Source organism: Tamandua tetradactyla, chromosome 2 (assembly GCF_023851605.1).
Source record: "Tamandua tetradactyla isolate mTamTet1 chromosome 2, mTamTet1.pri, whole genome shotgun sequence".
Classification (NCBI taxonomy): domain Eukaryota; kingdom Metazoa; phylum Chordata; class Mammalia; order Pilosa; family Myrmecophagidae; genus Tamandua; species Tamandua tetradactyla.
In genome coordinates, this window is record NC_135328.1 from 54726819 (window position 1) to 54746081 (window position 19263).

At 39.0% G+C, this 19263-nt stretch overlaps 1 protein-coding gene across 4 annotated transcripts in view; it reads right to left on the reverse strand.

Annotated features, from left to right (window-relative positions):
* The window catches only part of RAPGEF1 (Rap guanine nucleotide exchange factor 1), a 195786-nt gene that overhangs the window by 168874 nt on the left and 7649 nt on the right, over nucleotides 1-19263 (reverse strand). The window lies entirely within an intron of this gene.

The window sequence follows — 19263 nt, forward strand, 5'->3', positions numbered from 1 at the left end:
AAAGACTGGGAGAAGGATCAAAGGAGAAGAAGGAATTGCAATAGAGAGGATAGGATTTAACAATGAGTATGATATACTGCTATTTCTTTTTAGTTTACTGTGTCTTAGCGTAGCTAGAAGGAAATGTCTGAAATTGTGCAACTGTAACTTATACCATACACTGAAATTTGTTCTATAACTACTTGTTAAAATGTACTTTGAAATTTATCACTTTTTTTCTATGTGTTTTGGTTTTGGTTTGTTAAAGCTGCGGAACGCAATACACCAGAAATAGGTTGCCTTTTATAAAGGGGTTTACTAAGTTAGAAGTTATTCTAAGGCCATAAAAATGTCTAAACTAAGGCAACTCCCCATAAAATATCTTGATTCAAGGAAGGCTGATGTCAGTCATATGGGAAGGCATGTGGCTGGCGTTTGCTGGTCTTGTTCCTGGTTCCATTACTTTTAGCTTCTGATATCCTCTCTAAATGTCTCTGGGCCTTCACTTAGCTCCTCTGGGACACAACTCTGGGTTCTGGCTTGCTTAGCATCTCATGGGAAGGCACCTGGTGACAGCTGCTGGGCTCTGCATCTCCAAACGTCCTTGTTTAGGCATCTGCTCTCTAAAGACACTCCAAGCACCTCCAAATGTCTGCATCTCTGTCAACTCTGTTCTCCAAGTGTCTGGGCTTCCTCCAAAATGTTTCCCCCTTGAAAGGACTCTGGTAAACTAATCAAGAGCCACCGTGAATGGGAGGAGTCACATCTCTATCTAATCAAAGGTCATATCCACAAATGGGTGTGACACATCCCTATGGAAAAAATCCAAAGTTTCCACCCTAAACAACAGGTCTGCCCCCACAAGATTGGATTAGTTAAGAAAACATGACTTTTCTGGAGTACATAACTTCAAACCACAACAGTTATATTTCACAATAAAAAAAAGATTAAAAAAAAGTGGGGGCTGGGTAATGCAAAGCGTTATTTTTTTTTATTATTAATTAAAAAAAGAATTAACAAAACAATTAGAAATCATTCCAATCTACATGTACAATCAGTAATTCTTAATAACATCACATAGTTGCATATTCATCATTTCTTAGTACATTTGCATCGATTTAGAAAAAGAAATAAAAAGACAACAGAATAAGAATTAAAACAATAATAGAAAGAAAAAAAAACAAAAAAAACAAAAACAAAAAACCTATACCTCACATGCAGCTTCATTCAGTGTTTTAACATAATTGCATTACAATTGGGTAGTATTGTGCTGTCCATTTCTGAGTTTTTATATCCAGTCCCGTTGTACAGTCTGTATCCCTTCATCTCCAATTATCCCTTCTCTTTTTTTTTTTTTTTAATTAACGGAAAAAAAGAAATTAACCCAACATTTAGAGATCATACCATTCTACACATGCAATCATTAATTCTTAACATCATCACATAGATGCATGATCATCATTTCTTAGTACATTTGCATTGGTTTAGAAGAACTAGCAACATAACCGAAAAAGATATAGAATGTTAATATAGAGAAAAAAGTAAAAGTAATAATAGTAAAATCAAAACAAAACAAAACAAAACAAAACAAAAACCTATAGCTCAGATGCAGCTTCATTCAGTGTTTTAACATGATTACTTTACAATTAGGTATTATTGTGCTGTCCATTTTTGAGTTTTTGTATCTAGTCCTGTTGCACAGTCTGTATCCCTTCAGCTTCAATTACCCATTGTCTTACCCTGTTTCTAACTCCTGCTGAACTCTGTTACCAATGACATATTTCAAGTTTATTCTCGAATGTCCGTTCACATCAGTGGGACCATACAGTATTTGTCCTTTAGTTTTTGGCTGGATTCACTCAGCATAATATTCTCTAGGTCCATCCATGTTATTACATGGTTCATAAGTTTATCTTGTCTTAAAGCTGCATAATATTCCATCGTATGTATATACCACAGTTTGTTTAGCCACTCTTCTGTTGATGGAGATTTTGGCTGTTTCCATCTCTTTGCAATTGTAAATAATGCTGCTATAAACATTGGTGTGCAAATGTCCGTTTGTGTCTTTGCCCTTAAGTCCTTTGAGTAGATACCCAGCAATGGTATTGCTGGGTCGTATGGCAATTCTATATTCAGCTTTTTGAGGAACCGCCAAACTGCCTTCCACAGTGGTTGCACCCTTTGACATTCCCACCAACAGTGGATAAGTGTGCCTCTTTCTCCGCATCCTCTCCAGCACTTGTCATTTTCTGTTTTGTTGATAATGGCCATTCTGGTGGGTGTGAGATGATATCTCATTGTGGTTTTGATTTGCATTTCTCTAATGGCCAGGGACATTGAGCATCTCTTCATGTGCCTCTTGGCCATCCGTATTTCCTCTTCTGAGAGGTGTCTGTTCAAGTCTTTTTCCCATTTTGTAATTGGGTTGGCTGTCTTTTTGTTGTTGAGATGAACAATCTCTTTATAAATTCTGGATACTAGACCTTTATCTGATATATCATTTCCAAATATTGTCTCCCATTGTGAAGGCTGTCTTTCTACTTTCTTGATGAAGTTCTTTGATGCACAAAACTGTTTAATTTTGAGGAGTTCCCATTTATTTATTTCCTTCTTCAGTGCTCTTGCTTTAGGTTTAAGGTCCATAAAACCGCCTCCAGTTGTAAGATCCATAAGATATCTCCCAACATTTTCCTCTAACTGTTTTATGGTCTTAGACCTAATGTTTAGATCTTTGATCCATTTTGAGTTAACTTTTGTATAGGGTGTGAGAGATGGGTCTTCTTTCATTCTTTTGCATATGGATATCCAGTTCTCTAGGCACCATTTATTGAAGAGACTGCTCTGTCCCAGGTGAGTTGGCTTGACTGCCTTATCAAAGATCAAATGTCCATAGATGAGAGGGTCTATATCTGAGCACTCTATTCGATTCCATTGGTCGATATATCTATCTTTATGCCAATACCATGCTGTTTTGACCACTGTGGCTTCATAATATGCCTTAAAGTCAGGCAGCGCGAGACCTCCAGCTTCTTTTTTTTTCCTCAAGATACTTTTAGCAATTCGGGGCACCCTGCCCTTCCAGATAAATTTGCTTATTGGTTTTTCTATTTCTGAAAAATAAGTTGTTGGGATTTTGATTGCTATTGCATTGAATTTGTAAATCAATTTAGGTAGGATTGACATCTTAACTATATTTAGTCTTCCAATCCATGAACACGGTATGCCCTTCCATCTATTTAGGTCTTCTGTGATTTTTTTTAGCAGTTTTTTGTAGTTTTGTTTATATAGGTTTTTTGTCTCTTTAGTTAAATTTATTCCTAGGTATTTTATTCTTTTAGTTGCAATTGTAAATGGGATTCGTTTCTTGATTTCCCCCTCAGCTTGTTCATTACTAGTGTATAGAAATGCTACAGATTTTTGAATGTTGATCTTGTAACCTGCTACTTTGCTGTACTCATTTATTAGCTCTAGTAGTTTTGTTGTGGATTTTTCCGGGTTTTCGACGTATAGTATCATATCGTCTGCAAACAGTGATAGTTTTACTTCTTCCTTTCCAATTTTGATGCCTTGTATTTCTTTTTCTTGTCTAATTGCTCTGGCTAGAACCTCCAACACAATGTTGAATAATAGTGGTGATAGTGGACATCCTTGTCTTGTTCCTGATCTTAGGGGGAACGTTTTCAATTTTTCCCCATTGAGGATGATATTAGCTGTGGGTTTTTCATATATTCCCTCTATCATTTTAAGGAAGTTCCCTTGTATTCCTATCTTTTGAAGTGTTTTCAACAGGAAAGGATGTTGAATCTTGTCGAATGCCTTCTCTGCATCAATTGAGATGATCATGTGATTTTTCTGCTTTGATTTGTTGATATGGTGTATTACATTAATTGATTTTCTTATGTTGAACCATCCTTGCATACCTGGGATGAATCCTACTTGGTCATGATGTATAATTCTTTTAATGTGTTGTTGGATACGATTTGCTAGAATTTTATTGAGGATTTTTGCATCTGTATTCATTAGAGAGATTGGTCTGTAGTTTTCTTTTTTTGTAATATCTTTGCCTGGTTTTGGTATGAGGGTGATGTTGGCTTCATAGAATGAATTAGGTAGTTTTCCCTCCACTTCGATTTTTTTGAAGAGTTTGAAGAGAATTGGTACTAATTCTTTCTGGAACGTTTGGTAGAATTCACATGTGAAGCCATCTGGTCCTGGACTTTTCTTTTTAGGAAGCTTTTGAATGACTAATTCAATTTCTTTACTTGTGATTGGTTTGTTGAGGTCATCTATGTTTTCTTGAGTCAAAGTTGGTTGTTCATGTCTTTCCAGGAACCCGTCCATTTCCTCTAAATTGTTGTACTTATTAGCGTAAAGTTGTTCATAGTATCCTGTTATTACCTCCTTTATTTCTGTGAGGTCAGTAGTTATGTCCCCTCTTCCATTTCTGATCTTATTTATTTGCATCCTCTCTCTTCTTCTTTTTGTCAATCTTGCTAAGGGCCCATCAATCTTATTGATTTTCTCATAGAACCAACTTCTGGCCTTATTGATTTTCTCTATTGTTTTCATGTTTTCAATTTCATTTATTTGTGCTCTAATCTTTGTTATTTCTTTCCTTTTGCTTGCTTTGGGGTTAGCTTGCTGTTCTTTCTCCAGTTCTTCCAAATGGATAGTTAATTCCTGAATTTTTGCCTTTTCTTCTTTTCTGATATAGGCATTTAGAGCAATAAATTTCCCTCTTAGCACTGCCTTTGCTGCGTCCCATAAGTTTTGATATGTTGTGTTTTCATTTTCATTCGCCTCGAGGTATTTGCTAATTTCTCTTGCAATTTCTTCTTTGACCCAGTCGTTGTTTAGGAGTGTGTTGTTGAGCCTCCACGTATTTGTGAATTTTCTGGCACTCTGCCTATTATTGATTTCCAACATCATTCCTTTATGGTCCGAGAAAGTGTTGTGTAAGATTTCAATCTTTTTAAATTTGTTGAGACTTGCTTTGTGACCCAGCATATGGTCTATCTTTGAGAATGATCCATGAGCACTTGAGAAAAAGGTGTATCCTGCTGTTGTGGGATGTAATGTCCTATAAATGTCTATTAAGTCTAGTTCATTTATAGTAATATTCAGATTCTCTATTTCTTTGTTGATCCTCTGTCTAGATGTTCTGTCCCTTGATGAGAGTGGTGAGTTGAAGTCTCCAACTATTATGGTATATGAGTCTATTTCCCTTTTCAGTGTTTGCAGTATATTCCTCACGTATTTTGGGGCATTCTGATTCGGTGCGTAAATATTTATGATTGTTATGTCTTCTTGTTTAATTGTTCCTTTTATTAGTATATAGTGTCCTTCTTTGTCTCTTTTAACTGTTTTACATTTGAAGTCTAATTTGTTGGATATTAGTATAGCCACTCCTGCTCTTTTCTGGTTGTTATTTGCATGAAATATCTTTTCCCAACCTTTCACTTTCAACCTATGTTTATCTTTGGGTCTAAGATGTGTTTCCTGTAGACAGCATATCGAAGGATCCTGTTTTTTAATCCATTCTGCCAATCTATGTCTTTTGATTGGGGAATTCAGTCCATTGACATTTAGTGTTATTACTGTTTGGATAATATTTTCCTCTAACATTTTGCCTTTTGTATTATATATATCATATCTGATTTTCCTTCTTTCTACACTCTTTTCCATATCTCTCTCTTCTGTCTTTTTGTATCTGACTCTAGTGCTCCCTTTAGTATTTCTTGCAGAGCTGGTCTCTTGGTCACAAATTCTTTCAGTGACTTTTTGTCTGAGAATGTTTTAATTTCTCCCTCATTTTTGAAGGATAATTTTGCTGGATATAGGAGTCTTGGTTGGCAGTTTTTCTCTTTTAGTATTTTAAATATATCATCCCACTGTCTTCTAGCTTCCATGGTTTCTGCTGAGAAATCTACACAAAGTCTTATTGGGTTTCCCTTGTATGTAATGGATTGTTTTTCTCTTGCTGCTTTCAAGATCTTCTCTTTCTCTTTGACCTCTGACATTCTAACTAGTAAGTGTCTTGGAGAACGCCTATTTGGGTCTAATCTCTTTGGGGTGCGCTGCACTTCTTGGATCTGTAATTTTAGGTCTTTCATAAGAGTTGGGAAATTTTCAGTGATAATTTCTTCCATTAGTTTTTCTCCTCCTTTTCCCTTCTCTTCTCCTTCTGGGACACCCACAACACGTATATTTGTGCGGTTCATATTGTCCTTGAGTTCCCTGATACCCTGTTCAAATTTTTCCATTCTTTTCCCTATAGTTTCTGTTTCTTTTTGGAATTCAGATGTTCCATCCTCCAAATCACTAATTCTATCTTCTGTCTCTTTAAATCTATCATTGTAGCTATCCATTATTTTTTCTATGTTTGCTACTTTATCCTTCACTTCCATAAGTTCTGCGATTTGTTTTTTCAGTTTTTCTATTTCTTCTTTATGTTCAGCCCATGTCCTCTTCATGTCCTCCCTCAATTTATCGATTTCATTTTTGAAGAGGTTTTCCATTTCTGTTCGTATATTCAGCATTAGTTGTCTCAGCTCTTGTGTCTCATTTGAGCTATTGGTTTGTTCCTTTGACTGAGCCATATTCTCAATCTTTTGAGCGTGGACAGTTATCTTCTGCTGCTGGCGTCTGGGCATTTATTCAGATTTCTCTTGGTGTTGGACCCAGCAAGGTTGTAATATTTTTCTGTGAAATCTCTGGGTTCTGTTTTTCTTATCCTGCCCAGTAGGTGGCGCTCGTGGCACACGTTTGTCTGCGGGTCCCACCAGTAAAAGGTGCTGTGGGACCTTAAACTTTGGAAAACTCTCGCCGTCCTGGGGGTTCGCTAGCCGAAGCGGCTTGAGCCGGCCCGGGGTCCGAACGCAGGGAGGGTGTCCGAACGCAGGGAGGGTTGCTGGTCGCCGCAGCCAGGGAAAGAGCCCGTCCGAATTTCCTAGTCGGCCCTGGGCAACAAGCGTGGCGGGAGGGCGCCAGCGGCAGCGGCCCGCCCGAGAGAGTGCACGTTCCCCGGGAGTCACGGGGTCACCGTTCTCCGCGGCCTGAGGGTTTCCGATCCAATTCTCTCAGTTGGTCCGGGGGCTGCGCGTGGTGTGGGCGCCAGTCGCCTTGGTTTCAGGGGACCACCTCTCCAATTCTCCCAGCCGGCCCGGGAAGGGGGAAGGGAGTAACTCCGGCTGCTTGCCACCCCGCCCGGTAAGGCCCGCGCGCCTCGGCGATCTCACCCGAGCTGCTTCTCTCAGCCAGCCAGCCGTTCCAGGATGGGGTACGCTGTCTTTTTTATCTCTGTTGTGGCTTTGGGCGCTTTCTGTATCGTTTCTACTCCCCTAGTAGGTGTCCTGGAGAAGAAACTAAGATCCGCGCGTCTTACTAAGCCGCCATCTTCCAGGAAGTCCTGCAAAGCGTTATTAACAGAAGGGTATATGGGGAACTCTGCATTTTATGAATGATTTTTTCTATAAACTTGTAACCACTATTAAAAAATTAAAAAAAAAAATTTTAAGGGGGTGGAGGGGCTGGGAAAATGAGTGAGCAACTTGCTTAAGCTCACATAATCAGCAAATGGTGGAGCCAGCAAGTGAATCCAGGCTTTTGACCACAGCCTCTCAGTAAGCATACCACAGTATTTAGGAAAATTAATGTTCTGGTAGAGGGAACAGCAAGAGCAAAGGCTCTGAGGCAGGAACATGCTTGGCATGTTCTAAGAACATTTAGAGGAAACGCATACACGCCCACACGGCTAGAACACAGTGACAGAGAAGAATGATAAGAGCTCTGAGGTTGGGGAGTGAGCCAGGGATCAGATAATACAGGGCACCACAGGCAACGGTAAGGTAAGGGCTTTGAATTTTATTCAAAATGTGATGGGAAGCCATTGAACAATTTTGAGTATGGGCTGGTTTGATCTTACACTCTGGCTGTTAAATGAGGAACAGATATTTGTGAAGCAAGAATGGAAACCAGGAGGTTACTTACGAGGTTAGTACAACAGTCCAGGGAGAAATGGCAGTGGCCTGGACAAAGGTATCAGGAGAGGTTGTGGTAAGAGGGTCAGATTCAGGATGTATTTTACTGTAGACTGAAAGAATTTACTGGTAGATTGGATGTGGGCTGTGAGAAACAGAGGAGTCAAGAAGGACTTCAACATTCTTATGCCTAAACAATGGGTCAAAATGGTACTATTTACCAGGATGGGGATCCCTGGAAAGATCTGGTTAGGTAGAGAGTAAAGTAGAAAACGACGAGCTCTGTGTAAAGTCTGAATGCTTGTAAGACATCCAAATGGTGATATTAAGTAGCCAGTGAAATATTAAGCCTGCAGTTCAGCAGAGAAATCAGGGCTGGAAATATACCTTTGGGAGTGACCAGTATTTAGGTAGTATTTAAAGCAATGAGACTAGATACCTTAGGAAGAGATCTGAGGATTGAACAATGTTCCAAAATTGACAGTTCAGATGACAGAGAAAAAGGAAGGCTGAGATGATGTATAAATGTTAGAGCACTTATACATTAAGAAAATTCAAAAGAGGCTGTACACATTTACCACTACACTTATAATGTGTGACTTTAAAAATAACTTGAATTTAGAGTTCTGTCTTCAGGTTCTAGATGCTTAAGTTTTAAATGTTTGGCTAATCATGATGCCTAATACATCAATCTAATTAACTAGGTAATATCCCAAGGCACAATATACATTTAGTGTGACATTCATCAAAGTTTTCTTCATAACTGCCAATCTTCTGGCCATCTTCTTTTCAAGGTTAATTAGATTACTGTCATTTTTCACCTTCTTAGCTGCTGAAAAAAGCAGGTACTAGAAGCAGAAGTATCAACTGTCACTTTCTTGCTCACTTGTGCTTGTATTTATGCAAATCATCTTCAATCCGTGATATCTTTGCAAAAATATTTTTAAGTCAATTATACATTTTATAAGAGTTAGTTTTTTAAAACTTGATAACATAATCCACAAATCCATTTATCCAGACTAATTTAAACTGCATTATATGGAAATTCCTTAAGGCCAACCAGAGAGGAGGGCACAACTACCACTTTCTTCTGAACTGTGGGATTCCCAGCCTGCCCATAGGTACCCTAATACACCAGAGGGGGTCATGACTGTTTCAGTGAGGATAACAATGTCAACCTGCATACTTAACAAACCAGCAAGGCTTAATTTCTTACCTGTTTTTAAAGATGAAAACAGTAAATATAAATCAAAATTTCAACACTTTCTTCCCAAATGTCAATGGCCTATCTTGGGTGCCTACCTCCCCTGCTCTCTTTGAAGATTACCACACTACATAATGCTGGCAGTACAGGGCAGTAGCTTCAGTCTGGCTCTCGCATATGCCAGCTGGGAGAGGCACATAAACCCGTCTGGGTCTCAGCTTTCCTACTGATAAAATGAGGTCACTATCACCTCCATGTGGTGGTGCTGAGAGGATACAATGCATGAAGTGTGCTCTTGGCATTAGTGCAGAGCAGTTGCTTTGAAATATCCTTACTATTATTATTATTATAACTAAACGAATAGCCGCTTTTTATTTTTTAGATCAAATTCCTAGGACTCTTTTCATACTTAGATTTGAGCAGCAGTTTCAGTGTGCCTCACCCTCCCCCCAACCCCAACACACACACACTCCGGAGGTAGCCTCAGCATCATCTGGGAATTTATTAAAAATCCAAATTCTTGGCCCAATCCTAGACCTACTGAATCAAAAACTCTGAGGGTGGAGACCAGCAACTTGTATTTTAACAAGTTCTTCAGGTGCTAAAGTTTGAGAACCACTGGAGAAGTCAAGGCAGCATTCTGGGATACACAGCAAGTCTTAAGGACATGGCCAGCTTGATCCCTTATGATCCTGTCATCAATACCAGCTAATATAATGGGCTGCAAGTTACCAATCTGCCACAAATACAAAGGTCCCTACTTGTCCTCCTGTTTTCTTTAAGCACCAAATATATAAGTTGCATAAAAATGAAACTTCTTACATAATTCAATCTCCATATTCTTTTCTATCACTATTAACAAGGAAGAAAAAAAAAATCTCAGTCCAGCTTAAATCAGAGTAGGGTCCCTACATAATTATTTTTCTGACTTTACCTGCAAGACGAAAATAACAAAATAATCTAATATCCTTTCCACCCATTCCAACATGAATTTAAGATCTGCTAATCTAATTTTCAATCACTAAAAACCATTCTGGTTGTATGTACATGCTTTATAACCAAACTGTGCCAGACTTTGATGTTTTGATGAGTTCAATGGCTGGAACATGTAAATGGCAGATGCCCAAAGGGAGAATGGGACCAAAACCAAATTCAACTCACCCTCCTGTAGATTCTATGGACTTGATCCTGCATTGAAACAGGCCATATTTCTGAACTAGTTCTCTCACCCTGAAAACCCAGACCCTCTCCAACCCAAATGTGAAGGATTCAGTTAAGTTGTAAATGATAACTTACTCAGTACTTTCCAATCCAAACCAGGACACTCTTGAGAGTGACAACGAGGGTGCTATTAATAATTAAGCCAGGACAGCAGGTGTAAACTGGGATGTGTGATCACTAACCCATCTGTTACAGCCTACATGAGGAGTGCAATTCTCAAAATAATTTTCTTCTGATGTTCAGACATCTAACTATGAGCTAGAATAGAGGTACACATACAAGCAAAAATCCAGTCTGACCTTCCAATGAAAGGTTAAGCTTGCTTGGAGGAGAAAGACCAGACCCTGTCACAGTGTACTCCACAAGAGCAAGAGGGCTGGTTTGTCTTATTCATTGCCAGCATCAACTGCCATGAGCTGCACAGAGTAGGTACTTAACAAATCAACTGAAAGAATGAATCAATGCTCAATATTGTATTTTCTTGATTCTAAGATGTAGACTTTTTCCAGTTCAACTTCTGAAATCGATTTGTCATTTTATAGCCCACCCTAATGTATTTTTTTCCTTAGAAGTGTTATAAAATCAGTGATGTCTTATGTGTAGTGGTATCTCAGTATCAAGGAAACACAGTAACTGGTCATCACCTAGGTTAATATAGAGACATGTTAATGATATCTGTGAGACCAGAGACCCTATCGTGACAATCTCAAGATTGTAACTCCCAAATGGAGGCTCCATTCCATCTAATAGGGTCTGCCCTACTGGGGAATTCTTGGAGAAGGCCTTGGTCTTGTCTCTGCCTAGATCATTCATCCTTCCCCTTCCCCAATCCAGAGATACCTTCTCAAGAATGTGGTCAATTGTCTGGAATCCTGCACAGTGCTATAGTAAATCATTAAGAATAAGTCTGATGATGGTATCCAAACAGAGCCCTTAAATGGAAACCACTGAGAAGCTTGAAGGAGTCATTAACAGCTGACTTTTATTAAGCACTAACAATGTGCTAGGCTACAAAATCCATCAGGCTCTCGGGCTTATAAGATTTCCATGGTTACTCTTGGCACTGATCTACTTGAAAGGATAACAAACAGGAGCCAAAGCTTGCCAGTTGGCAACTCTGGACTCCGAGCATCCTTGAAGGAGTTCAGCATAGCTGAGAAGCCCGGGTGTAAGGGGAAGAGATCCACATATAAATGGTGTGCTGGTTTGAATCTTGTGGACCCTAGAAAAGCCATGTCTGTTAATCCTCATTCAATATTGCTGGCTGGGAGCTTTTCAATTATCTATGGAGATGTGACCCACGCAATTGTGGGTGGTAACTTCTGATTAGATGATTTTCATGGAGATGTGTCTCCACCCATTCAAGATGGGGTTGTTTACTAGAGTGCTTTAAGGGGGAGCTATTTTGGAAAAAGTTTAAGAGCCATAAAAGCCCATGCAGCCAGAGACCTTTGGGGATGAAGAAGGAAAACGCCCCCAGGGGAGCTTCATGAAACAAGAAACCTGAAGAGAAGGCTAGCAGATGTCACCATGCTCACCAAGTGCATTTCCAGTTGAGGAGAAACCCTGAACACATCATCGGCCTTCTTGAACTAAGGTATCTTCCCTGGATGCCTCATAGTGGACATTTTCATAGCCTTGCCTTAATCTGGATATTTTCACAGACTTAGAACTATAGGCATGCAACTTAATAAGTTTCCCTTTTTAAAAGCTATTCCAATTCCTGTATATCACATTCCATAAGCTTGCAAATTAGAACAAACAGGATCCTCCCTGGCTTAAAAGCTCCTTGCCCCAAAGGACCCAATATCTTTCATAACTACTCAGGCCTCCTCAAGGAACATACCCAATTTCAAGAGCCATCACACCCAGAGAAGCACAAAGTACAATACCCACATCAACTATATATAAATGAACTATAGTTCTTCCCAACCCAGATGTAATTTACTGATCAGGGTCATTTTTACCATAAGCAATGTTACCTAACAGCACAGTTGTCACATGCCATCTTTATTTCTATAAAACAGTTAGTTAACCAGGGTCAAATTCTCAGGCAGATAAACAGTGGCTGGTCTATACTATGGAATATTACTCAGCAATAAAAGGGAACTACTGATAAAGTCAACAACTTAATGACTCCCAAAGGCAGTACGCTGAGAGTGACTACAAATGGGCAGTAAGAGAGAGTGGAAACTGTTCTGTATCCTGATTGTGGTGGTAGTTACACAAATACACATATTGACACTCAAAGAACTGAACACACATGCACAAAAGCCAATTTTGCTGTTTGTAAATTAATTCTCATATAAAAGGGGAGAAAGTTTTCCCTTTTAGCCACATAGGCATAATGTTTACAAGAATCATCTCACTGAATTCTTACCAAAAAACAACAAATGAACAATTCTTGACCATCACTTGAATGCAGGTTTGACTGAATGAGGAGAAACTAAGTCTTGGTAATTTCAGATACTGGAGATTCTATTTGATCTTTCCAAGACCCAGGGTGTTTTGCAAATTATCATTTACCACACAGTAGCAGGAATTTACAGTTGATAGAGCATGTCTGTACATAAATGAATATTTTCCCCCAGGGACAAAGTCCCTGGAATCCTGTACCCATGCCTCACCCCACGCCCACCAAAAACAAACAAACAAACAAACAAACAAAAACAACTTAGGAACCACTGCTCTAGTTCAAGCCTCTCAATTTACAGAGGGAAAAGCAGAAGCTCAAGGTAGGTCAGTGGACTGTCCTAGAGGACACAGCAAGTCTGTGGTAATGCTGGGCTGGTAGGCAAGACTCCAGACACTCAGTCCAGTTCTCTCTCCACCACTCAAAGGTACCATAGCTTCAAGCATTCTTAGTGACAATGGCAAATAAGTTCTCTGTGATGATTTTAGTTCCATATGATTTCCCCAGCAGTAGGTGCACCCTGCCTACCAGGTTGGGACTAGGGAACTTTAGGATCCCTGATTCATGGGGCTGAAATGTAGTCCAGGTCCCTAATCCAATTCTAATCTTGGTCAAATATAAAAACTTCTGTCTACAACCTTACATATTCAGGATAATTAATAGAGACTGCACCCCATGAACAGGGAAAAAAAAACACAAGGATAGATCATTCAGGAAAGCATGCTTTTGATCTGTGTCTTTGGTTTTCTGACGAACTGAGAATTAATATTTGTAAAGTGCTTTTGACAATCTGAGACAGAAGCACAAATCAGTGTAGTTATGCTAATTAAATGAGAGGTTCTATACCTCCAGGACCAAATGATTAAAAAGTGAAAAGGGTTTGACTGGGTTTTGCTCTCTGCAGGGGGCACTGTGCTTCGACCCAGCTGCACTAACAAACTTGTAGAGATGACATATCTTTGTTTTCAGGTATGTTTTTAGGAAAGTACAAACAAAGCAAGAGTCAGAACAATACATTAGGATTTCTAAATTTAACCTAACTGAAAATTAATCAAGGGGGGTGGGAATAAAGGGTATGTGATTACCCTGCTTGTGGCTGTTCATACAACTTATAAGTTACTTGCATACAAGGACCTTGAATGGTTTGTGTATTTTGTCACAAAACAAAAGCAATGTACTGTATTCATTTCAGACCCAGTGCACAAAGATGGTTTAATTAATCCTGAGTCACCCCCTGAGAGGAGAAACTGAGGTGGTGTCTCTTGGGACAAGGGAAAACTATAACTGTTGGTGAGTGCTAAGATCAGCTGGCTCCCTCAGCACAAACACATTCCTTCTAGATGGATATTAAGAAATAAGGTGAAATGAAATGCCACCTACTCTTTCTGAAAGTTATCTCTTCACAGGTTTATTACTTGGTTGTAAAAGTCTATTCCCTGGAATTCAGCATGCTCAAGTGCAAAAAAGGTGTGTGGGGGGGCACCCTATAAAAACTATCTGAATACTAGCCAGAGACTTCCCCTTCTTCTGTGAATGCTGAGGTCTGGATTTCACTTACCATATCACCATTTTTAAGGAAATGGTCATTTTAGAGCAGAAGGGGATCTGAGATAAGAAAAATAGCTAACATATACTAAGCACATCTGAGATGTCAAGACTGCTAAAATGCTTTATGTTCATTATCTCATTTAATCCTCTCTCACAGTGGCACACAGTGAGTGCTAAGCCAATGCTGGGTGGATGGTTGGATGGATGGGTGGTGGTGGGGTGAGTGAGTGGGTAAGTGGATGGATGGAACTATTTTAACTCATAAGTGCCACTTCCCCCTACTTCACCATCTGTAAAAGGTTTTTCCAAATTAGTTCCTCTGCAATATTTTCAGAAAATGCACTTTTTAAGCCAATTCTATAATTGTGAAACCAGAAGCTGCTTCATAATCTGCAGGCAGATGTGGAGCCACCTTAACACTCCAACAGAGGGGTTGGAAAGCTTCTGAGGAATTCTAGCAGGTTCCAACCAAAAGAAAGGGATGGTGTCTACAAGTTGGCCGCCCAGTTCCTCTGCAGCAGATCCTAGGATCCAGACTGCTGGAGGGAGAAAGGAAACAGGCATGAGGAGGGGGGAGAGAAGTGATAAGTGAAACTCAAATTGGAGAACTAGCTCTATCTCTCACTGAAATCACAACTTTGGCAAGTCCCTTCTCCTCTTGCTTCCAGTCTTTCCTCAATTATCGAAATGACACCATTCCTGCCATTTCTTTCTCATGAGAAGAAAAGAATTAATTAAATCCTATATATACCTGAAGGAAAAGCACCTAGCACAGTGCCTGACACACAGGAAGTACTCAGTAAATGTCAATTGTTACTCTCTTTATCTTTTTGAGCTATGTAATTCCCACACCCTATTACTAAACAAGTGTAAACAAACGTCTATGAAAATATTTTGAATACTATACAGGCTTATATACATTTTACTGTGCTGGGGAATAATTAAGTTCCTATGTAACACTTAGTTCTATTATAACCATCAATGAAACAACCCCAAATACATGCTGCAAACAGGACTCTCAGAGCATCAGCATTAGAAAGGACCTCTGAAATGGGTTTGTCACCCCCATCAAATTACAACAAAGGCCCCATAGGCACAGAGAGATTAAACAATTTCCTCAAGGTCACCCAGCCAGGAGGACCAGGGTCTTCTCCAGCATGCCCTCCAGCATCACTGTCTTCTGAAGCATCCCCTCCAGCAGTATCCAATAACCCTTTTAATTTAGCAGAGCTGTGTAAGAAGGCCTGAGGCAGGTACAAGCAGATGGCCTCAGTGGCAGCACAGTCCCGGAAACCTGCAGGTTCACTATACCCAAGTCACAACAGCAAAGAAAGTAATGCTAGAACTAATAAAAATATATACAAATGGGAAGCAGTCTGATAGCCCTTAGTTTTAATGTTGCCCCAACTCAGAAAACATGACCATGGGCTAATCTCAACTTCTCCATATCTGAGAATCCCTACAAATCAAAGAAAACCTCTGTGTCTCCATTTTCTTTTCTTTAGAATGAGGACAATAATAATGATATCTTTCTTCTATTGTGAGGATTAAATGAGACAAAACAGAACAGTGTGACTCTGGTACCTGGTAAGTGCTATTAAGATACTACTACTATTTTTGTTTATTTCTGAAAGAAAGGGTAGAGAATAGCCTATTTCATAACCCCACCACAATTATCCATTTCTTTCTTTTACACAAATCTCTTGAAGGAGAGAGAACACACTTGATTATCCATAACCAGTGAATAAATACAACCACTGTTCCCAACCAGGATACTTTGTTGTCATTTGCTTGTTTCATGTCAACTAAGTTGATCCTTGACTCCATCACATTCCACTGATTTCAGTTGTCCTCTCCTTTCATTCCATGTCCATATCTTCCTCTCACAAATATTGGAAGCATCAGACTCTTGCTCCAAGGAGACCAGAGACTGGCTGTCATTTTTAACTACTGTGTGTGGTTGGGAGCCACATCTGTTACGTCTACACCTCTGGCATAAATTTTTGTAACATTTTTTATTGTGAAATATATACACACAAAAAATACATTTCAAAGTACATTGTAATAAGTGGTTATAGTACAGATTTCAGAGTTTGCTACGGGTTACAGTTCCACAATTTCAGGTTTTCCTTCTAGATGCTCCAAGACACTGGTGACTAAAAGAAATATCAATATAATGATTCAGCACTCATACTCATTTGTTAAATCCTATCTTCTCTGTTATAACACCAACTTCTCCTTTGATCTTTCTCCCAATCTTCAGAGTATTTGGGCTATGTCCATTCTAACTTTCTCATGTTGGAAAGGGGTGTCAATAATATGGGATGGGGAGAATAGAACTGGTTGAATTTCTTGGAGAGGCTGGCCCCTCTGGGTTTCAGGATTTATCTGGCCTAGGAACCATATGGAGATTGTAGGTTTCTGGAAAACAATCTCAGTGTGTGAAACTTTTGGAGAATCTCAGATAGAGCCTAGGTGTTCTTTAGGTTAACAGGAATGGTTTTGGTTGGGGTTTGGTAAACCAAAGTAATTACTAATATCTAGCTGAAGCTCACATAACAGTAGCCTCCAGAATAGCCTCTCCACCCTACTTGAACTCTCTTAGCCACTGATACCTTATCTGGTAACATTTCTTTTTTCCCCTTTTGGTCCGGAAGACACAGTCAATCCCATGATGCCAGGTACAGGCTCATTCCTGGGAGTCATGTTGCCAGGGAGACTTTTACCCTTTAATGTCATGTCCCATGCGGGGTGGAGTGGGGGTAATGATTTTACATGAAGAGTTGGGGTCAGAGAGAGAGAGGCTGCATCTGGGCAATAAAAGAAGTTTTCTGGAAGGAACTCTTAGGCGTAAATATAGGTAGGCTTAGCTTCTCCACTACAGAAATAAATTTCATAAGAGCAAGCCTCAAGATCAAGGGCTTGGCCTATTGACTTTGGAGTCCCTAATGTTTGAGACAGTATCAGGGGTTTCCCTAGTGGTAAAGTTTAATAGTTCCATATTTTTTCTCTCATCCCTCAAGGGGCTCTGCCAATACTTTTTAATTATCTGCCCAACATACTCTGGGATGCATCTGGGCACTACATTAACCTAAACAGAATTTAAGTCCTCATTCCTATTCTGGGCTCCATGTGTTTGGGTTGTTTAAATGAACCACCCAGACATTTGAGTTAGATAGTGTGTTACAGAAAATTAAGGTTTTAAACAAAATAAAACCTTTCTTCCTTTGGTCTCAATACAGTAGGGGAAGTTTTAAAATACGTCTTCCTTACCCTATATTCTGACTTACCTTAGTTCAGATATGCCATAAATTTCAAAAAGCTATAAAGCAAATGCATTAAATTTGCTCTTTTGTCCTCAGCCTTGAGAAGTACCATATATAATCCTGTGTTCAACAACTCCACTTCTGTTTTAAAAGCAGGACAGAGATTGTTGATCACAAAACTTAATTTGCTAAACATAAGGGCTAAAACTATAAGCTCTTAGAAGAAAACATAGGGAAATATCTTCAACGTCTTATTTCAGGCAATGAATTCTTAGACTTTACACCAAAAGCATGTGCAACAAAAGCAAAAATAGACAAACAGGATTTTGTCAAAATTTAAAACATCTCTGCAAAGAACTTCAACATGAAAGTAAAAAAGACAACCTACAGAATGGGAGAAAATAATTTGGAAACCACATATCCAATAAGTGTTTAAATTCCAGAACATGTAAAAAATTCCTATAACGTGACAACAAAAAGACAAACCACCCAATTAAAAAAAAGGCAAAGGACATGAATAGACATTTTTCCAAGAAAGATTAACAAATGGCCAAGAGGCAGAAAAAAAGTCTCAACTTCACTATATAAGGAAAATGCAAATCAAAATGACAATACGATATCATCTCACACCCACTGGAATAGCTATTATTACACAACAAAACACGGAAAATAATAAGTGTTGGAGAGGATGTGGTTAAATAGGAACACTCCTACATTGCTGGTAGAAATGTAAAATGATGCAGCCACTGTGGAAAAGTTTGGCAGTTCCTCAAAAAGCTAAACATAGAACTATCATAAGACCTGGCAATCCCACTTCTAGGTATATACTCAAAAGAATTGAAAGCAAGGTCCAGAACAGATACTTGTATACCAATGTTCACAGGAGCATTATTCACAATAGCCAAAAGGTGGAAGCAACCCTAGTGTCCATTGACAGATGAATGGATAAACAAAATGTAGTATATACATGTAGTAATACAATGGAAAATTACTCAGCAGTGAAAAGGAATTAAATTCTGACTACATCCTATAATACAGATGAACACTGAAAACATTACGTTGGGTTAAATAAGCCAGACACAAAAGGACCATTAATGTATAACTCCACTTACATGAAATACAAGAATATGCAAATTTATAGACAGAAAGAGTTTAGGTTACCAGGTGGCGCAGGGTGGGTGGGGATAGGGGACAATGGAGAATTAGTGCATAATGGGTGCAGGCCTCTGTTTGGGGTGATGGAAAAGTTTCAATAATCAACAGTGGTGATAGTAGTGCAACACTGTGACTGTGATTAAGACCACTGACTGCTATGCTTGGGAGTAGTTGAGATGGAAAGGTTTGTCATATATATCTTATCCCAATTTTTTAAAAAAGAGAGAAATGAAAGAGACAATGACAATTAAATGCAATACATGATCCTGGACTGTTTCTAACAGTAAAGGAGAAAATGTCCAAAAGGACATTCTTGAGACAATTTTAAAAATATAGACTGTATGCTTTATACCAGTATTAAATTTCCTGAACTTGATATTTAAATATTCTTGTTCTTAGGAAATATACAATGGAGTATTAAGTGGTAAAGAAGTATGATGCAAGCAATCTACTCTCAAATGTTCAGAAAATAGGTAATGCAAAAACAAATGTGGCAAA